Below are 22,922 nucleotides of genomic sequence, written 5' to 3' on the forward strand. Positions count from 1 at the left end.
GAGTTCAGAAAAAAAAATACCGAAGAGCATTCTAAAAGTACATGTATAAGGGCACGTGCTTATGTATACATGTACACACATTGATGTGTATGGGTAAATAGATAACTGCCTGTGTACACAAAATAGGTGGTCTAGTTTTTGTCTTTAAGTTGCTTAGACAAAAGCAAAAGCTGAGAAATGGAATGATGTATATCAGTTTCAAGATATCAGAGGCTTTTGACAAATGCTGTCTTCCTCCTGCTTTATCAGTTTGCTGTCTTCTGCAAATTAAAGAGAAAAAAAACACATCTGACTTATGGTCCCACTTTCACCTCATCTAAATTTGGTCCTCTCACTGTATTAAAAGAAAATAAAAAGCTACCTGCCACTAATCTCTTGTGTCTTTCCAATTTTCTTTATAATGGAAGTTGCTTAAAATGTACTACTGATTAAGTGGTCTACATCCCTATGACATTTGCCAAGCTATGAGACAGTTTGAGGCTTATCTGTATTTGACTACTTAAAACATTAACTGTGACGGGGAAAAAAAAGTTTTTGTCTGTACCAAGGATCGATGTGGTAGCCAGCAACAGTGACCAAACAGAAGGATGTTACTTAGCATCTCTACAGCTTTAAAGGCTGAGGAAAAAGTGAAAAACTGACCACCTTGCTATAACCTTCCCCAGGTAACCCAATCCTTGTACATGTTTTTAATTCTTGCTGCTAATGCCTCTTGGAAGAGCGTTAGCCAGGTAGTGTAGCTGAACATCAGCTGTCCCACCAGCAAGAAGTAAATACTGCTTTGTTGAACTAAGATTTCCGAACAAGACTGGTATTCAAACACCACCCTGGGCTGTTTGCTGTTCTTTGCCCCCGAGGCCTTGACAGAACAGAAGAAACAAAGATTGTTTCAAATTGTGCTTCATTTTCTCTATGGATCAGTTTAAAATACACACAGGAGAGGAAAAAAAAAACGGTTGCCCTTTAAAGTTTAAGGCAAACATACAAATCAACGTGGTACTTTGTGCAGCAGTCGCCGTTCTTCCCCCAGCTACGCTAACAGAGCATCAGAAGCCTGCAGTGCCACTGCTTTGCCTTCCCTCGCTTCACCCCACTGATACAACGTCAGGAAAGGCCAGAGAAAACAGCCAGACCCTGCATCGTGCCCCCAAAATCAACAAGCGTCAGCTCTGTTGGACCAGATGAGAACGAAGAAATCGGAGGAGCCACACTTGGGTGCCTGGTACAAAGAGAGATACGCAGTGCGAGAAGAAAAACACTGCTTGTGTGAGAGTAGTTGCTTTTTGTCATCCACAATATTTTACTTCTGGCTGACGACCTGAGCAGCAAGAGCTTGAAAGAATCCTGGCAAGCTCTGTTTATTTATTTAAACCAATTCTTGCAGCCCTCCTTCTCTCCAAATAATGCCGAGGTGAAGAGTTTACAGCAGCACATGGTCTGGAGTTCAGCTGTTCAGCAAGTGGTTCGCCACAGCTACAGAGAAAACCAGCACCGAATCTGGGAGCTTTTTCTGTCTCGGTCTTTAAGAGAACTGTTTACTGTGTGTACACACAGCCACACGCACACACTGCAATTCACCTCTCTGCAATTGTGGCAGTCATTCTATTACTGATATTATTATCCCCTGAAGATGCTTCGTGGACAACTCTATCCCCTGCCAGGCTGTCCCAGTTTTATAAACTGCAAATCTGGTCAGCTTACTCTATTGGGGCGGGGGAGCATGGGGAGGAGAAGCTGTTTGAAAAGGACAGCTGCCACTACAGTGCTGCAGCGATGCAGATACGGCAAGTGAAAGCACAGTGCCCCGCACTGCGGGCAGCTCTTGTCCCCTGTCAGCGCCAGCACCACCAGTGAGGCACTGGAAGCGCTGCCATGCTTTTCACCGGGGAACGAAACGGGGCTCAGCAGCAATCGCTCAGCAAACATAAGGTGGATTGGGAGGTTGTTTCAAGTCCCTCCATGCCCCAACTTTGCTCCTAACCAACACTGTTTCAAGAAATGGTTGTGAATTTTGGCAAGGCTTCAGCTTGTGCTACACAGAACTGGAGACAGGCACAGCTTCATGTGCCTACCTGAACAGAGCTCAACCTACACACATCCCCAAGTAGTTTCTTGAACAGAACAACAGAAGAGATGTAAATGCAAAGCAAAGCTTCAATTAAAGTATTTTTTCTTCTCCAGAGCTACACGGTCCAACACAGCTTAGCAGTAAACAAAACAAGGGGAGTTTAAGATGCATATTCAAAGGGGAGTGCCATAACAAGAACTTTGATCAGATCACCACTGTTGTATGAACATGGGTCTTTGCATACAAAACCATTTATACATGTGTTCAAAGGAAAAGAATAAAAGCAAGTAAGAAGCATCTTGCTCAGGTACTCATTTTTGACACAGGAAAATTCCTTTCATGTTTGCTGGCACAGGAGAGTGGATACTCCCCTTGCTCCATACACCGCAGCAGACTTCAGAATTTGGGAACTGCGTATCTTTTCCATCCTGGTGTCATACAAAATCATTTTATGTTTCCATTTGACAGGCAAAATTAAGGTGAGAGACAGGTAAGGAGAACACTTAAAAAGCACCTGACACCCAAGCAGAAGGAGTGCCAGCCAGCTTCTAAGTGGGTAGTTTGCATAAAACCACCCCAGACACATACCTGCCTCAAGTAATTTGTCCTTGGTCTTTGGTGGTTTTTCACTTCCTTAAATTTGGTTCTATTTTTAATAAATTCATATAAATTTAATTGACCCTGCAACAACAAATCCATTCCAAGTGTTGTTGGTTAGTTGTCATTAGCCACATAGAGCACACTGAAGGGATTCTTCTCTGACTAGATGAACAAAACTCTGTGGGCAGGGTGACACTATTCAAAAGCCAGTGAAAACCAAAATGTTTAAAGATGAAACTACAGAGCAGCAAACTACCAGAATTTCAGAAAAGCTTTTAAAATCAGTCTCAGCTGAGTCACTGTATGGTAGAAACTGTCATTTTGATATATGCTTGCTTTTTGCTTAGAACAAAGGGACAGAAGTCTCTAGTTGCTACTGAGCTACAAACACAACACTTCAGCATCCTTAAAAAATATACATCAGGATGCTGTCAGAGGACCAGCTCCATGAAGTTTACTTTTTATTTCCTCCAGGTAATGTTTATACTCACAAAAAATTAAATTAATTGTATGTTGTGGTCATAGGCAGATTCCACTTCATGCTTCTTGGTTTATTTCCCAGTAATTTTGTCTGTTTTTCAAATCCATGCCCCACCACAAAACGGTCACCAACACCAGCATACAGTCGGTGTGGGACCTAACTGCAGCAACTGATGAAGTAAAATCCAGGCTCATGTTTACAGCTTAGATGATTACAAGAGCAATGAGTAATACAAGTGTGTGCTTTTAATGACAAATCTTTGGCTGTAGTTTATACTCCACCAGGAAACTGAGTTTTCAGGGTATAAAATTTCCTCTTTTGTTATCACCTAAAGATAGCAGAGCACAGCCCTACTGGTGTTCTTATCTATGGCCTTCCACTGACCTGGGGTTTGAATGTCAAACCAGAACACTGGTACCAAGTAACCTTAAGAAATCAAGTATCTGTAGTTAAAATTAGTTAAGTACCATGTTTCAAAAATTATTATCGAAGATAATCTCAGCACAACAGCTAAAGCAAAAGGCTTAGAATTGTGATCATCACTAGCTGCTTCTCTGAAAACGTCTCTGGACCAGATGGGGCTGAAAATTTGAATGCAATTCTTATTAGTCCAGTCTTTCCTCAGAGGTTTCAAGCTTTTTTGTTTTAGTCATGGCTATAAAAGCTATAAGAACACACTTTTTCATTTCATTGGTAGTAAGATGCAGGCAGTGAAGACACACAAGAATTCTTCAGAAAATTTTTAGTTTCTTTAAAAAAAAAAAAAAAAAAAAAAAAAAAAAAAAAAGCTTTGTTCTGCTTCCTGAGATCATAGGTAACTATCTGTGTGTGGTAGTGTGCTCAGCTCCATAACACAGCAACAATCAAGCGTGAATATAGGCTGGGAGAGCAGCCCTATGGAGAAGGGCTTGGGGGTAGTGGTGGATGAAAAGCTCGATGTGAGCCAGCAATGCATGCTCACAGCCCAGAAAACTAACCGCATCCTGTGCCACATAGAAAGAAACATGACCAGCAGGTCGAGAGAGGTGATTCTCCCTCTCTGCTCTCATGAGACCCCGCCTGAAGCACTGCGTTTAGCTCCTGGGCCCCGAGCACCAGAAGGACACAGACCTATTAGAACAAGTCCAGAGGAGGGACACGAAGATGACCAAGGGGCTGGAGCACCCCTCTCATGAAGACAGGCTGACAGAATTGGGGTTGTTCATCCTGGAGAAGAGAAGACTCCAGGAAGACCTTACAGAAGCCTTCTAGTACCTAAAAGGGACCTACAAGAAAGCTGGGCAGGGACTCTTTGTCAGGGAGTGGATTGATAGGACAAGAAGCAATGGCTTTAAACTAAAAGAGGGTAGATTTAGGTTAGATATAAGGAAGAAATTCTTCACTCAGAGGGTAGTGAGGCTGGAACAGGTTGCCCAGAGAAGCTGTGGATGCCCCATCTCTGGAAGTGTTCAAGGTCAGGCTGGATGGGGCTTTTGGCAGCCTGGTGTGGTGGGAGGTGTCCCTGCCCATGGGAGGGGGATTGGAACTGGATGATCTTTAAGGTCCCTTCCAACACAAGCCATTTTATGATTCCATATTTTATGTTGGGTTTGTGAACATTTAAAATGGATTACTGAAAAGGACATTCATGCTGACATTACTTCCTGCTACTATACTCTAGCAGTAGGTACTTATTATAAGCAAGAAGAGGGGGAGAAGCCTATGACAATAATTTGTGACCTTAGGCAAGGGAGCCCAGGTGTCAAAAAGATTTCATAAAAAGTAACGAATAATTTTTGCCAATCTTCTTAAAGGAACATTGGTGTTGCATCAGACATATATATCAGTCTATAAAACATCGGGTAAAGGTGAGCAACAAAAACATTTGTGACCACTGCCTTTCACAAAACCAGTGTGACCATTGACTTTCCTTCATTGTACTCAAACTCCAGAATGCTAATTTTCATTGATGTGTGCATGTACAACTTCTCTAGTGGGGTTAGTTTTAGGATTTACATACAACTATTACATTTTGTAAATGTTTAACAATGCAAATACTCAGCATCTGCCATTCCAAGTGTTTTCTGTCAGTAAAAGGTTTTAAAAGATTTTAATCTCAATATGCTGAAATGCTGAGCCTAATATTCTCGCATTTATGCCAGCACGAATACAATAGAATAGTTCATTTGGAAGGGACCTTCAAAGATCATCTAGTCCAACTGCCTGACCACAACAGGGCTAACCTGTTTTAACCTAAAAGTTAAAGCATAATAATGAGGACACTATCCAAAAGCCTTTTTCTAGAAGAAAGTCAAGAGAGCTAAACTAGAGGGGGAAAAAAAGGTGCAAAATCAGAATTAGATTCTGATATTCATATTTTAATTAACACAGAAATTAGACTTGGAATGCACTACAGTAATAGTCAAGTAAAATGCTGTGGCTTTGTAAAATTAATGTTTATAAAATAAACTGAACATAGTTAAGGTTAATAATGTTGACTTTGTTTCTTTAAACTGTAACGAGTTGCCTACCCATTCTTAGCAGCTGTTTTACTGCTTACTTGTTCTTGACATAATGTAGCACTGAACTTATTTAGTCATTCCTCAAGTGGGTAAAAAGTAATCAAGCAGTTGTACATAACTGGGCATTTTGGTTACTTATCTCAATGGAGATTGTAGGAGATACATCTCTGAGAACAACGCATTCTTATCACTTAGCCTGGTTAACCCTAATACACATGCTCTGATCTGCCAAGTTCAAATATGAAGTGTCAGCTGATAAATAAGAGGTGTACTCCTCTTGCTAGGGCTGATAAATAGCTCCTGAGGTGAACCTTTACTCAAGTGATGGATCAACTGGAGGAAGTTCACCATCTATTGGATCTGGGTTACCATTCATTAGACATGTCTTGCTGCTTATCTGCAAACTCTCTGCAGGACAAGACTTCATTTAACATGTAGGCAGAACAACTAATTAGCAGCTTTTTTCCTCCGACTAATACAGTTCCCTTCTAGTTGCTCCATAAAGAAGATTCAGTGGAACACCTCTGAGAAAGCAGAGGAATTCCAGGTAGTTATGGTGACGGATTTCATTGTGAATGAGGATCAATGTCCCATACTACTTTGAATAGTAATTTCTTAATTCTTATTCAAATCCGGCCAGCAAGATAATATAACTTGAACTGAATTGGCCATGTGATCCTGATGGCATCCCATTAATGGGCTGTTCACTTAATTTATGTAATTTTAAAAAATTAAATAGTCATATTTTAAATCCCTACTGCAGTCCTTCAGATTGGAAGTACATGTTTAAAAGTTATAGTATCTTTATAAATCAGTATGTCTGCACTTAGTTTGTTGACTGAACTTTCCTAAAGTTTTAATTCATCTTCCCTCCTCTTTCTCTCTCTCTCCTGCCTATGGGAACATTATGAAATCCCAGCACAGAGCTGTTTCATACCCATTACTGTCCATGTTCTGTGCCACAGAACAAAAAAAAAAAAAAAAAAAAAAAAAGCCTACACCCATAAATTCTTATTTGAGCTGGCAAATAAACTAAGGTTTTCTATTTGTACAGGGAGAGCATAAAAATCCAGTTATAGGGCCACTTCCACTGATGGTTGAAAGTCAAATTCTGTCTGTAAGCAAAATGAACATGAGGGCAGTTATTAATAACAAAAGCTTACAGGCCAAATCCTGCAAGATGCTGAGCCTCCTCCAAAAAGCCAAGAGGAACCCAAGGCGACCCGCACCTCCTGGAGGCATTCAACACCATTAGCAGCTGTGGCCTGACAGGCTCGTTGCAAACACTCAGTCCTGTCCCAAGAGCACAGTTGCCCTGAGCAGCCCCAGAACACCCAGCCAGGAGAGGGCATACCACTGGGAAAAGAAACGCCCCATCTATCTAGGACTATTTATAAAGCTTGCACTAAACGTTTACAGCCAAGACCTAACTTGGCAAGGTGTCAAGGACCACACTGAAAAAAAACCCGTACCCTCATTAAGAAAATGCATGAAGCACCAATTTCTATTTTTGGCTGCAGTTGTAAGCATCACCAGGGTTACAGCTGCTTTATTGTGGTTTCTCAAAAATTTCCTTGATAAAAAAGGACAACAGAATTAGCTGAGCCTTTTGGAAATAGCCGCACAGTCCAGCTGTAAAACAATGTCAAGTAGTTGGCAAAAAAACAAAACAAAACCCAGTAACGCAACAGTAGCCACATGCCTACTAACAGTGGCACATTCGCCCTCTGAAGTTCTTTATTTGGAACAGGGAGAGGGAGGGGCAGGACGGGGGAGGCTTGAGAAAATGAAGTCATATAAAGTCACTGCCCAAAACCACACAGAAACACTTTGGTGACGGGCACATTATGATAACCATTGTCTGCTACTGAGATCTGCTGGTGCAGCGTGCACATACGTGCTGCATGCACGTACATATAACGGAGGCAGAAGGGAAGAGTTCAGTGCTCTTTTCTTTCACAGGAAAAGGCATTAGTGAATGGCGTATTAGGAGTAAAGTCTGAAAGAAAAAAACAAACTAATAAGACCTTCAGAAAAATTAGTCTCTCTTATTTTATGCCAACAATTTACAGTCTGTGTCACTTGCTAGGAGAAAGCATCTAAGGTATAGACTTTGTAACACCCAGTCCTCTTGACTAAGTGCACCTGCAATTTTTTGTATTACCTGTCTTTGAGAGCAAAACTCACAAAAGAAGGGGAAGAAAACCTATGTCACTCACGGAGAAAGCGAAGTAAGGTAGCTCGCTATAGACTGCATACTAATACTGTGCATTGGGAGCCAATATCTGTTTAGCTTCTGAGTAAATTCCTGAGTAGAAATTGACCAGTCCTTAAGAAGTCAAACTGTCTCATAGATGTACTAAGAAAGGTTATCACTGTGTACAATGACAATAATGAACGCCAGAACTATTTCACCCAGGACCCTTCCCATCCCTGCCTGCTTAGCTCAGCTGTTAGACTAAACACCATGCCACGAGGGGTGGGCAACACCTTCTGAGATAGAAAGGGTAACAAAGTCAAGATCAAACCAAGTTAGCTACTATGCCCCGGCAGTCTAAATGTTGAATAATAAAAATCTTCTCTGAGACCCATGTGGTTACTTAACATCTGTATAAAAAAAAACACACACAGAAACCGTGGTTCCATTTGTCATGTATGAATAGAGAAAACAGGGCACTCAGCTGGAACCCAGAAGACATGAATTACAGGTAATATTTTCAAAATTGTCTAAGGTCTGGATAATTAAATCAACTCAGGCATAGCTCACTCAACATTGTGGTGCCTGGGTTTCTTTGAAACATGAGTTCAAGGTCAATGTTGAACAATGCCTGAAGATCCTTAAAATCCCATATTTTAAGAAATAAAATCCCATTCTGAGCGATGGTGAATATCTCTGAACACCAACAATGTCAAACTTAGGCACGTAGGTATATTTGCTCTATAGTCTCTGCTATCAGTGATGAAAGATGAGCATTTCCTGGGGACCATGTGAAACCCATTAGGTTGCCCTCTTGGAGAAGCCTGTTTCAGTACATAACCTATGCAGAGAGGCTAGAATATTCAGCCCCACAAATCTCTGCTTTTCACGACAAGTACGCTTCTGAAAGCGCCCATGATGATTCCCCTCAGAGCCTAAGAACTCAGCTGAGGTGCAGGAGACTTATCTGAGTATTTCAGTGAGCCCACAGCCAAGCTCTTAAGAGCTAAGGCACACCATCTCCTGATTTATGCTATTTGGTCAGCAGCAATCTTAAGAAAATTTTAGCCTTTCACTGATTTTGCATGTTTGGCACACCACTTCATCCCACACATCCAATGTCCTTTCTTGTTGGTCTCATCTTTTCAGATTAGACGTCCCCCAGTCTGGATACTGGGTGGGATCTATTTACGTCCTCCCTTGCAGAAGTCATCTTGTGCTTGCCTGTTTCTACTGGATGTTAGCTCTCTCAATGAATTGGCTTGGAATAAGAATGCAATAGCACACCCCGTCTGCCATTGTCACAGAGCTCGGTGTGGCTGACTGGGAGGTTTTAATTTTGCTCAGTTAAGAAATGTAGTATTTGTACACACACAAGCATGTACAAAAGATCACATCTATCTTTGGATTCTGCAGAAGCGTTCTCCATGGATTTCCTAGTAAACAAGTTAACTCTTTCCCCAGAAAGAACACCCAGCATCCCGAACATCAAGTGAGTGAATGGAAAGCCAGAAATAGAGCACTGTAGATCAATAGATTTGACTGAGAAAGTGTTTGCATTCTCAGGGGTAGAGATCATTGTGTTTCTAAGTGGATCAGAGATATGATCCTTGGCCACTGTGAATGGAATGGAAACTGGATGCCATCAGCGGGAGATACAAGTGCTGATGCGGTGAGGTAATGTGGTAAGGAATAGAAGAGTGGAAGGAATGCAGTGCCGCTGCCCTGAGGAATCTTAAAATAAGCTCAATCTGGTATTCAAATGTTGGGGAGGGGGGAGGAGGCGAAAGGGAGGGCAGTGAAGCAAATTTAAAAAGCACAGCATTTTTACAAGGCACCAGAGGAAAGCTGTCACTTGCAACTTTTGTGGACAATCAGCTTGTGTCACATTTAATATTTGGAGTCTACACTCCCAATGTTTCCCTGGGAACATAGCAGGTAGGTGACTGCCAACCTCTTGCCAGCTCTGGGGTCAGGATGCCAGCCCCTCACGCTGAGAGACCTCCAGTGGAGATGGTTCAGATGCATGTGCAGGCCAGACAGCCAGGGGAGGTTGGGCTGGGACATCTGACCACCAGTCCAGCCACACGCAGAAGGTCGCCATGTGTGAGGCACACCCTTGAGTCATCCCTTCGGAGCACTGCCTTGCTGCACTATCTATCAGGTAGCTCATGACCAGCAACTCACTACCAACCTGCCCCTGACCTTGCCAGATCCCCAACCCTGAGAAGGGTTGTGAAATAACCTCTCTACGGCTGAGAAATAATCCATCATTTCCACTGAAATGCAAACTAAGTCCAGCCCCAAGAGGATGATACTTTTACAAGTAAATCTCAAAAGAAAGGTTAAGTTTCTCTATAGCATCTGTACAGATAATATCAGGAGCTATGTCTGCTTTGAATGGTATCAGTTGTAAATTTTGCTTTTGTCTATGATAAGTGAGGTTAGCCTGAAAATTAATAAGTCTGAGATGTAGCTGCTTTTGTGGTGTTCTTCTGGCATTTATTGCCTCCTCTCTGAAGTCAAGACACTACTCCTTGGTTTATTCAAAGAAGGTAGTTGCCTTTCCTTTCTTCCACGTGAAAAGACAATACAGCTCTGATGCACAATGGTTATTAACCTTTCACAATAATTTCTATTATTGTCAGGAACGCAGAGAACAAAGAACAACTCCAAGGCTTCCTCAGGGTTACATTTCACGGGCAAGAGGCAGGAACCGAGAACAAAATATTCACATTGCTGCCTTTATTTTGAAACAGTGGACTATAATGCTTCCAATTATGACTATCCTAATTTTCTTCTATTCAAAATTGCAGAGCATTCCTTAACCATTGTGTGAATTATAAATGCCATAGCCATAGGATAGTCAGAACCCACAGGTAGGCAGTGAGACTCCATCCAGTAAATGCACACACCACAGCTGCATAGCTGCTGCCTGCTGTCCCAGCAAAGAAGTTACGGACTGGAACCTCTTTTGAAGATGGGATTTGACCAGAGCACCAAAAGGCAGATTTTATTATTGATGGTTATTTGGTACCTATTCCAAGGGCTAACCAAAGATACTGAATTAAGCTTTACCACTTTGCAACTATTATATTAATATTTCAAAGGAAAAAAAAAAAAAAAAAGAAAAAGAAAACCTTATGAGGCATGATGCTCAGTGAGCGATATCTGCTTGGCACACAGCAGATTGGGTCATGTCAAGGAGATGGTGATGCGCCATCCTTACAGCCAACCCCAAATTCTCCATATCAGCACTTCTAAATTCTGCTGCTGTTCTACCAACCACAGGCACTGGGCAAGCAGGAGATGCAGAGGTGAGGCAAAGCTCTGTCGCGTCATCTCCTTGCATCACACGCCTCTCGGCAGGAGCACAGAGAGGGAGGGTGCGGGTTGAGAATTAAATAAAAACAAAACTAAGGAAAATCTCATTCTTGCTCCCAAAGGATTTTTTATTTTTTTTTGGGAGGGGGAAGGGGGGTTGTGGGGGTGGAGCTTGCCAGGACTTTTCAGTCAGATGATAGCACCCCCCTGCATTGTTCAAGCACTGTCAAGGGGCATTATACTCAGAAGACAACCCAGCCCTTGAACTCCCCGGGTACTGGTTTTAAATACCTCTGATAAGATCCAACTGCATCCTATCTGAGTATGCCTCAAACATCTAGCTTCACATTTGGTTATGTCTACAAAAACACCAGCTAGGAAGAAAGATAATGAAGAATGATTTTAGTCTTTTATTTGAGCAAAAGTTAAACATATGGATCCTGGCACCAGAAGTATGGAATCTGTGATAAAACATATGGATATCCATATGGGGGAAGGAAAAAAAAAAAAGGAAAAAAAGGCTTCTTGGCCAGAAATTCTGCACTTGCATTTTTATCCTGTATGCATGGTGCAGCCCCTACCCTCTGCAGCACAATGCTGCCTGCCGATGGATTAGGATGTTATAAATTCACATGCAAATTTCACAAAATGCTCTACTGTTATCAACTTTATTAGATTTACGAATACAGTCCTGCTTATATTTTTTTATTCTCTTAATCCCTTTCATCACTTAATAGCTCAGAAAGTAATGGATTTCGGTAAAAAGGAGAGGCTTATTACAATCAATCCTGTTGCTCTATCTCTGCTCGACGCTCGACTAATGAAACTTATTTTTCTTCGGGACCTCTACAGGAAATCCTTTCCTAAGGAAAAAAATAACGTTTAATATGCTGCTGACTTGTAATACCACAACTGTATTATTCCTCTCCTTTGGGTGTCCATCCAGAGGTTTGCAAAAGCTATTAATCATACTTTATTCACCAAATTCTAGCCTGTAGTGAAACAAGAAGCCACTGAAGCTCATTTAATACAATATGCCAACTTACAGTTCAAATGACCAAGGCGTTCATGTTAACTTTCAGTTCTGACTATTCAAGGAGTCCTTTTTAAGGATTGAGAGTAACAAGGCCAGAAAGTGCATCTGGCATCTGTATCATAAGGTTTTTATTTTAAATAGTCCCTCAGCTGAGGATTACAAAATGCTCTATCACTCAAGTCAGACTTCCGTAAGATCTCATTTAGAATATGCCACCTTCATAAGGGTTTTTAAAACTTATTTAATTCCTTCAACATCTTTTGAATGAAGAGGCAGAGGGGAAAAAAAAAAACAAAAAACACTCCACTTTCACATTTACTATTAAATGATTTGGAAGCATCCAGAAGTTTACTGATTTACCTAAACCTGCAATACTCCAGTCACCCATCACCTCCACACCGTGGTCCTGCACACAGCACCTGGCTCCTTTGCTTGCTCTTCCCTCCAGCACCACTGGAGTCCCTTTGATCCCCTGAGAGTTTTATTTTTCACCATCTCCCAGCAAACGTCCATAGGAGAGCAAAATATGAATTAAATGAATGCAAGCAGGGTCATATAACTACTGACCTACCAAAAAAAAGAGACAGACAAAGCAAGATATGGACTGCCCCAGACAATATTTCTTACAGTTCAAGAGAATGCAAGGAAATGTTTATCATCTTTTTATTTATTTTATTAATGTTCATATTTGCTCTTTCATTTTGCTTCTGACCAGGACTAGAAATGGAAATATCATGAGAAAAGTTAAAAATATCATAGGCATCTTTATAGAAACAGGAGATGCTGGATGTATCCTGGGAACAAGCAGCAAAATTCCATTTCCATTTTCCAACTGGATCAAGTCTGCAGCACAATACAGTTTTAGCCTTTCCTACAGTCAGTTTACAATACCACAGGATGTTCTACATTTCTGTCTCTGTTCTGAGGCCAATTCCAGGACCAGCCAGAAAAGCCAAATAACACAACCAACCAAGCAATACCGAACTGGGAATCCTTCCTGATCCAGACTGGTTATTTATGGCCTTAACAGAAACGACTTTACTCATGGGTAAAGGATGCTTTTTGTTATTAAATATGAAAAAAAAAAAAAAAAACAGAGTTAGGAAGGTGATGGCTTCGTGTATGGATACATAACTACTGTAAAGCTTCATCCTACAGATATCTCACATGGTTAATTTTATTCACATGAGCAGTTTGCTTACATGAATAAAGTTACTCATGTGCAGAACTGCTTGCAAGACTGAGCCCTACATTCGTTAAATTAATGGTGGAAATACCATATATATATAAAATATATAATTGATGAACAAGTGAATTAGGATTCTGCTCAAAAGTAGGTAAAAAAGGATTATCACTCAGGCAAGCTCTCTCTCCAGTGACTGTTCCTGATTGATAGATTTGTATAAGGCTGAGTTTCTGATTAGTTCTGAGATATGAATGCTTCAAAATGTAGGAATAAAAAAGACTTTCTGAAAATGAAATGCAATACCCAATTCAATTAAAAGAAAATGCTACGATCTGGAATTGAACCAAGACTTTGGGATAATGTTATTTATTCTGTGCCAAGTTTAGTAGATGTTTTCCAAAATGCCAGTTTACTTGGGTTTTATGGAAAAATTGACCTTTTCACCCAGAACAGAGGCTGCTAATTTCATTAAAGTTGTTAGAGATTTTCTCGGAGTGCATCCATGCCAATTCTAGTATTTCATCCCTCTATTTTCATCTATATTCCACTTGCATGGAAGCAGCCTGACAAAGCTATAACTGTGGTGTTTTCTCTCTGCTCTTGCTGTACCCTCTCTGCCAACGCATTTCATTATTCAGCCTGCGAGAACATTGCGGAGACCTGGAGAAGCAAGTGCTGCCCATTCAAAGCATCCTCTTACCTAAGGGCCAGTGGCTGTAAGCCCCTGGGTCAGGTAATCTGCACCGTTAGCATCCCAGAAGAGCCTGAATCAACTCGGCTGACACAAGATGAGCCAAGCCTGTCAATTCATATGGCAGCTTGAGCTCATCATCTGTATTTACATAGTTCCTCAATCAAACTGCTGTGCTCTGTAAACTACGTTTATTACCCTTCGTACAGGCCGATACGGTTTTACAGTTTGCTCTCCTTACAGTAGAAGCAGCTAGAGATCTACGCTTGATAGCTATTTTCTGCCTTAACTCTGCCTTTTAAGAAGGAGGGAGCAGTTATTACTTGCCAAACCAGCACATGTTCACAGAGAGAGTGCGGTCAAGTGGTCAGGAGCAGAGCTGATGTTAATTAGCAATGAAATGAGGAATGAACCAGCATTAGCCCTGAGACTAATCAATGGGAAAATCACTCCAAGCAGGCAGCTTAATGAAGTACTATACAGCTGTTTATTTTTAGTCTGTTTTAGCCTGACAACAAAATCCTTATTAATTAAACAACAAAATTTCTTTCTAAAATGTACTTCCTTTTAGAGCCTTGCTATAGCTCTGACTTTTTATTATTATTATTGCATTTGTCTACACCTTTCCCTAGCAATTATAGGCCTGATTAGAAAAATTAAGGCAGGTCAAGAAAGCTTGTACCTATCACTGGCACATGTTTGTCATTCACTGCAATCTCCCACCTTGCAGATGGCCCATCCAGGGCCCTTAGCACTGCTTAACCTGAAGTCTGGGTGTGACTTGATGCCTTGGGTAAGGCATCCCAGCCCTAGGGTGCCCCTGCCACCACCCCACTGGGGAACTGCTCCCAACAGGAAGGATGAGCCCTGTGATGAGGCAGCTGTGTGTGATCTGGGGGAGGCGCTTCGGTACTTCCACTGCCGCAGAGCTTCTCCAGGGATCTGGATGAGAGCACCAGAGCAGGGTGCCTGATTCTGAAAACCCAAGCTTTGCTCTTGGTAGGATGTACAAACTGGACACAACAGAAGACCGCAAGTTAATCAGATACCACCTGCCAAATCATTTCCTAACCAGGACATTTGAGGACAATGAGCTAGTGGCCAGCCTGTCACCTTCTCTTTTGGGCATCCACATACTGCACAGGACACTTTGAGGTGAGCCCACAAGCCTCCCACCACCCCTCTCCCTACCCCCATGGCACAAACACCACCCGTCCTGCCGTTTTGCCACACAAACCACATCCTGGCTCTCTCACCAGGATGAGAGTTCAGGGCTGGATGGCCTCCCTGACCAGAGACCCCAGAGCCAGGACATGTTCCTGTGCCTTGTGGGCTATCCCCTGCATCTCCCTCTCATCTCAGCTCACTGCCAGGCCCGTCTTCTGCACAAACCCCAGCATTTTCTGACAGAGACAGGTGTAACACAATCATCCTCCTGAGTCTGAACGTGGTGCAGATAAAAAGCTGCTACAACAGGCTGAGGAAAAAGCTTAGGACCCTTGCCCCCACAACACCACACCACCATGATACAATCTTAATTTAACTAGTGGAAAAATCACCCGTTTGGTTTAAAATATTGCAACACTGAAAACCAATTAATTTGAGGCTTTGGTAACTTCCTTTTGAAAACGAAGTTTTTTCTACGCTTTCCAGCAGAATAAGCAGATGTAAAATGGCATTTACTTAACAGTAAAATTAGTTAGGATTTTGACTTGACGTTAAAAGCAGGTGCTTGAACAGCAGCAGTAGAAAATTTGGAGATGCAGGCAGTACCCTCAGAAGAAATGTGAGGCAACCCTTTCCTTTGAAAGGAGCGGGTAAAAGGTCAACCAATACCTGCTTTTATAGAAAGGTTTATCTAATCTAAAAGCCAAAATCAACAACAACAAAAAAATGCCTCAGTGTATTAGACAATTCGCTGTTTGGTCAAAGTCCTTTCAGAGACTAACAGAAGCTTAATTCAGGGAGAGGAGTTTCTTCATCTTTCCAGTATAATCAATAAGACACCTCTGAAACAGTGTTGAAAGAGAAAAGGGAAAAGACCATCCTATGCAGGTATGTTCCAAGCTAAATACACAACTTCACGGATTTTCTCATCCATTTTTGTGCTTGTAAGTTGCACAAAGCAACACAGTGTGATCCTTTAAGCGAGCACTACTACCCTGTACCCAGAAAGAGCACCACAAGCCAGGAGAATGGCTCTTACCCAGGAAAAGAACTCTTCAAACCGTTATCAGCCCCTCTATGACAGAGAGGATTTTCTAAGTCAAATTCACCTCCTCAAGATGGAGACATTACAGTAAATGTATTCATTAGATTTCAAGTGACAAGCCTTAATTAAAGCGTACTGCATTTGCAAAATGAGAACCAAAACTGAAGACACTCAAATACAGTAAATATCTTTTGCACTGAGCAGAGCAAGGCAGACACTGGTTTTCATTTAATACCCACAATGCAAGAAATACTCAAATTTGAACATTGGAGGTATATTTCAATAACATTGTTAGAAGATATTCAACCCAGCATGATATGGGGATCACACATACTGTAACAGATTCAGACACAGACGTGTCTGCTTTCTTAAACATGAATTAAGTTTCCTGTAGACTCTATTGTATATATAGAAAGCAAGTTTTACCAGTTTTTCTTCTTCAGTCATTAACTCTGCAATCCACTGAAATAAATATTGTTAATGCTTTACACTTCAATAAGTCCATTCATGCAAAGATCACAACATTTCACAAGCTTCAGTTAAACAGACAGCCTTGTGGGAGAGAGAAGGGATATAAAGTAATTGACCAGCTACCATGAGGCAGAGGTAGATCATATCTGTTTAATAGTACACAGTTTCATTCTAAAAAAAACACTCATGAAAACTTTAGTCTTCTTACAGAGGGATGAGCTGATTAAAAATATCCACTACTCTTACAGTTGATTACAATTTACAATCATTTGCAAGGAAAGCGAAGGGGATTATAAAAAAAGGCACCTACTTGCAAGACTGGACTCCATCCAACTGCAAAGTTTGATTTTCAGAGGTTTTTTTTTTTGTTTTTTTTTAAAGCAACTGTGAAACAATTATTTCTTAAAAAGTGCAGACCTGAAAAACAACATTACCAGTCAGGTAATCCCCTTTATAGTCAGATTTGATAGCTCATGGAAATCTAAACAAAGGCACAATGCTGTGCAACCACAACAGCTGGGTTGGAAATTGCTGCAGATTGTTAGGAGGAGCTGCAAACTAGAGATAGGCAATGAAAAGGTTAGAAATGATAGCTTTAAAAAAAAAAAAAAAAAAGACAAATTACTCCAAAGACCATATTCTTTAAATCGTTGAAGCAAAACATGTTTATTTGATTTGTTTGTATGCTTATTACAAAAATGCTACTTTGGGATTCTAGGAACCCAGTCTGTCAATTTTTCAGCTTCTGCACTTTCATGGTTGCTTAGAGCTGTTTAATGCAAATACACTTCCAATAAGAGATTTCATGCCCCTAAATTACACCCAGTTAAGGGCGAATGAAAATGTAAGGTAAATAACTATAATCAGCCATATTATCTTTCTCTTGGCACCTCTCACTTTACAGGCATATTTAAAGGCATCTCTGGGGTCCTATCCTTTTTAACAAGCGGCAGCGTATTTCCTGGAATATTACTTACGATGCTATGCTGTGAACATTACACAGGTTAAAATGTTACCTAGAGACCTAGAAAGAATTGCATCTGTTGCAGAGCCATGCTTGTTGCCATGTTTAGGAACATCTGAGAAGACAGAAGAAAATTTTCAACTATGGGTTGAAAAAGAGACCAAGAACACTGAAGCTGAGCTTTCACATCTGATCCTGTGATCCTCAGTGTTGGGGTGCAGCAATTCAAGGCATAAAAAGTGAGACTACAGACTTCTGGTATTCACTGAGGGTGCCCTGGAAATCATCTGGGATACCAGGAAAAAATAAAAGTTAAAGGAACTTCAAAACGTTTCACTCCCCCTGTTATTTTTAAGCTAATAAAACCATACCAGACAGGGGATCTGAATATAGTTATTAAGAACCTCACAGTCCCTTGCCACCTCCATGAAAAAGTAATAATCAATAATGAAACCACTCGTTTGGCAAGAAGAATACAGAGGATCGGGAATCTTGAGAAGGAAATACATCCTCAAGTCTTTCAACACATTTTAATTATTTTGAGCAAGCTCAAGCATAAGGTAGTTGTTTTGCTTTGTTTTTACAGGAAGATGACCTTAGGCTTCTACAAATAACTAGTCTTCTGCTTCAACTAGAAGTGACCTAGCACTGAGTTTAACCAGAGGAACTCCGAGACAATAAATTCCTTCAAACTTAGGTCTGTTTAGCTTGTCTCTCACACACATCCTAATTGCTGCCATGCCTCTATTTACCAACTTTTCATTATTGAAGCTATTTTTACGTCATTAGTTTGCAGATCTACTTATGCCGAGGTTCCGTATTCTCTTAGGGAGCAGCTTCTCTTCAAGTCACGCTGCATGCAGTCATTTGTCTTTTGTGAAGCAGCTCACAAAGTTCTGGACCAATTTATCCCTCTCTACAGCACCAGCACAAGGTCTCACTCGAAAACTTAAGTGATCCTTGTTTACGTATGTTGTGCTAGACACTGCATAGTGATGAATTTCTTCCCAGATGGTTAAAGAAAGTGTGGAAAAAAGTAGCAGCATGGGAAACAGATGGACGGACCCTTCTCTGTGCTCTGCTACCGACACGCAAGGTAACCTTTGGAAAGCTGCAAGTTACCTGAGCCTTGGTTCTCCCTTCATAACTGGTTATGGTAACGACTTCACAGGGTGAAGTCCAGTTTTCATAACACTCAGATGAAAAGTGCTGAAGAGGAACAAACTAGTATAAATAAAGGCCTGCCTTGGTTAGGGTGCATCAGGCTGCTAAATACATCAATCCCTAGGATGGGTTTTTCAGCAGTACCATCACGTTTATGCTATTGCAGTGAAGTGATGCAATAACCTCCTTGATATTTCACCAGATCAGGAGTACCATATACACCTGCTGAATTACTGTGAAACACACAGTCAGACTGAAGGACAGAAATGGTTGATTTCTGCATTCTCTTACAGGTTCAGTATGAAAGACGTTAATTTATTAGTTATAAACAATAGCTATGTTTTCCAAGGAGTACAGATTTGGAACAAAAAAACATTTCTGAAGATCAGTACAGTTTTTGGGCAGGCAAACACATCCGGACCTACTTTTCCTACTTGCTCCCAGTAGCTGCTGGCTGCCAAGCACCTCCTCTCATCTATGTGGCTCTGCAGACACGGCTCCCAGAAAGCCGTCACCTTCCGATGCTGGGTTCAGACGTCCAGCAGGCTCCTGACGCAGCACTGCCTCACAAAAACATCATCACACCACATCACAGGATGGGAAATACAGGTCCCAGGAGTGACACCAAGCATAGTATGTCTTAAGCGTCATTTAACCCAGGAAGTTCAAATAAAACCCCAATCCTCCAACACCACAAAAAAGGAAAAAGCCGACAAAAAAAAGCCTGTTCCTTTCCCTTATTTTTTTTTTCTTTTTATGTACAATCATATTAGGTGCAACTGTAAATGTGACTTTCAGATATCTGGGTTGCTGTTATGTGCTTACCTAAACCTCATCTCAGCACCTGACAGAAGGAAGACGTACACATGACTTTTTCTTTTTCAATCAGAAGACATTAAACACCCAAACTCTCTCATAAAAGATCTGAGGCATAAGCTACACAACATCCGTGCAAGTAATGTTTTTTTTTTCCCCCACTTAATCCAGACCTTAATGATCAAGAGATATCAGAAAAGTGTCAAAAGAGATAAACCAAGTTATCCCTAATAATGCATCTACATCTCCTAGCCAGTAGCAGCTGATCTGCAAGCTTCATTCCTGCACCAGGGATATACAAAGACCTCAAAACTTAAATGTCAATACAACGTGCTTGTTGATTCACTGGGAGAAGTCAGTCATTGTGTACTGAGTTTCTGCTACAGCTAGCAACACTTTAAGGTTCCCAGGATAAACTCTGTAAATAAAGGTGTTGCAAGACAAAATGCAGTAATCTCTTTTTGTGCTCCAACATACTTTCCTTTGTTTTCTAGAGGTATAACAGCCTATACCCCACTGAAATTAGGAGTTTTAGGGAGCAGCAGGCACAATGCGGGGATGCCGTCATGCTGAGGATCAAACTATATCACCTACACCTTGTTTCTTCCCTCAGCCCCTCAACAAAGGGAGCAATGAGAGCAGCAGCATTTTGTTTCGATGCCAGCAGAGCCACCTACTGTAAGCAGAGATCCACCATAGTGGTGATAGGGAAGGCAAGAACAGCGTTAAATGCTCGTTCAGTGCTTGAGACGAGACATATGACTGGAAGGTTGTGGGGATGTCCACACAGGCATTTCAGACCATCCCACCAGGAAATCCTCCCTGGAGCACAGGCTAACTTCACACTGGCTGCAGAGCACCAGATTTCAACAGGTTTCACATTGACAGAACCTCAAGAACCCCCAAATCACCAAACAAAGAACCAACTTATTGCTGCACAGCAGTCCATGACCCTGCTGGAAGATCTGGGGGGGCTGGTGGGAAGGTGTTTAACAGCGCTGTTGCAAAGCACTCCATTGTACTGAAGGTTGCAAAGCCATTCGTCACAGGTTTCATCACAGGACTTAAATAAAAATACTCAAGCAAGGTCTAACCACAAAGCAACTGAAAGATAAACAACTGGGACTTCAAATGGGATTTAAGACTGCCTGGCAGCCAGTGGCACAATGCTCACAGACTCCTCACACACACCTACACGCTGCAGGAAACAGATTAGCCCGAGCACTACTGGCTCTGTGGCCAGGGACACCAAATGAGTGTGGGCTGCATGGCAGAGGTGTAAATATCTAGAAAGAGGCCAACTTTTGCCAGAAGGGAATGATGTCTTCTCATTATCTAGAGATAATGGGGATTGTCTTTCATGGACACCAATTGCTATTTCAAAGAAGAAACCTCGAGAAAACATTTGTGTTGCAGGCAAAAGGGTTACTGTAGGTGCAGATCTTTACATAAACCATAACTACCAACTCTCTGGAGGATGGGCCCTACTGTAACCACCAACTCTGTTTTAGATGAGTTCAGCCATCAGCTGTTCCTCAGACATCACTTGATCAGAAAAAGGCACCCAGCCATCTCGCTGGCCAGCACTACAGCCCTAGACAGGGAAGGGCACAAGAGAAGTCATCTGTGTATTGCAGCAATTTGGCACTTGCTTCAACATTGCATTTTCATTTTATTTAATGTCTGTGAGTCTGTGAATAACTACAGAAAAACTAAGCCATATTTTTTGGTATCTTCCAAGTTAGATGCCTAGGAATAGGGGTGCTCCTTCAGTGCTTGGTGGATGTAACCTTAGCCAAATCTTAACCATTGATAAATGGTTCTTTCTTTCTCCATCTGACACTGTATAGCCCAGAGATAGTGTCAGAATAGGAAAAAAACACAACACATCTATACAATGCTTACACATGTTATAGCCTTTAGACACAATTCTTCAAGCAGTTCTGTGTCCTGGTAGAAACAGGGTTTAAGCTATCCCAATACAAAGAGCTACAGAATCCTCATTTGTCTGATTTTCTGTTCTGTCTCTCTCCCAGACTTGTTCAGTTTGGTAGCCTTTAAAAACAAACAGCTTATTTTCACTATAACTTTTTTTTTTTCCCCATTCCCCAATTAGTTTTCAACTCCAGGTCACAAACTACAGTAAACTCAATGTGGAAATTTGATGTTGCAAAATACTTTTACAGTCTTTTTTTTTTAATGACTTACAATTCATTGAGGAATAATCAGTTATGAAATCTTAAAAGCTGTGGGTTTTGCCAAAACATATGACACTTAACAAACAACTGCCACTGTTCCTTTAAAGAGGAGCAGGGCAGCAGAGGATAAAGTCTGACACGGGCAGTAATAAAGTCAGTGCACATCCTCCCTGGCTCCCTTTTGGGGCAGAGAGGCCTCAGCTCCTCGCTAATCAGAATTTGTCATTCAATGAATTTTGCATCTTTAAATTGCCAGGCACACACGGGAGGGGTGGGGGAAGCCTGTGCACACACCAAAGCGCGAGCTTTTCCCGCCTGCTCCCAGGGCTCGGACACTAAAGCTGATAAGCACAAGCCGCAGGCTGGAAGTGCACTCTGGTATCAGCATGCAAACTAGCATTCGAGCCTCCGACTCTGCTTTTTTAATTCCCACATCCAATAGTGCCACTACACAGATTGATAAAGGAAGGAGGGGACCTATGGGCTTTATGCTTCTTCACGGCATTCTTTGCAGACACGGAGCGTGGAAGTTTCCCCTACTTTGTTCCTCATTTTGTTTTCTTAAAAATGTACCTTTAAGCACATTTTCTTCCTGTGCTTGAGGGGCTTCCTCTGTACTTGTTTAGAAATGCTCTGACCTTCAGATGAGAGACTTCGTGACCCCACCAGGGCTGATACTCCTCTCTCCTGATTCTACACTCAACTACCACTAGATGGATGCTGCTCTACCAGAAACAGGATCTTTCACATAAGGAATAGTTTGAAGTCCCTTGGGTCTTATCTGGTCACCACCTAGATTATTTATACATATATGCACATATACACAAAAGGCACTGTGAAATGTTTTTTTGGTTAGTTGGTCTTTTTGAAGACGTATCCCAGGATTCCTGGCCACAATTAATTCCCTTCACAGAGCAGTTTTTAAGGACGTGAGAGTGCTGCTGTGGAGTGCATAACAAGGTGCTCCTTTTGCCAAAACAATCTTTGCACAATCAGCATCTCACTTATTGCTT

At 41.5% G+C, this 22,922-nt stretch overlaps 1 protein-coding gene across 22 annotated transcripts in view; it reads right to left on the reverse strand.

The window, feature by feature from the left end:
* Positions 1-22,922, reverse strand: part of ESRRG (estrogen related receptor gamma) — a 405,024-nt gene that overhangs the window by 256,452 nt on the left and 125,650 nt on the right. The window lies entirely within an intron of this gene.

The sequence above is a fragment of the Anas acuta genome, chromosome 3, assembly GCF_963932015.1.
Source record: "Anas acuta chromosome 3, bAnaAcu1.1, whole genome shotgun sequence".
Classification (NCBI taxonomy): Eukaryota; Metazoa; Chordata; class Aves; order Anseriformes; family Anatidae; genus Anas; species Anas acuta.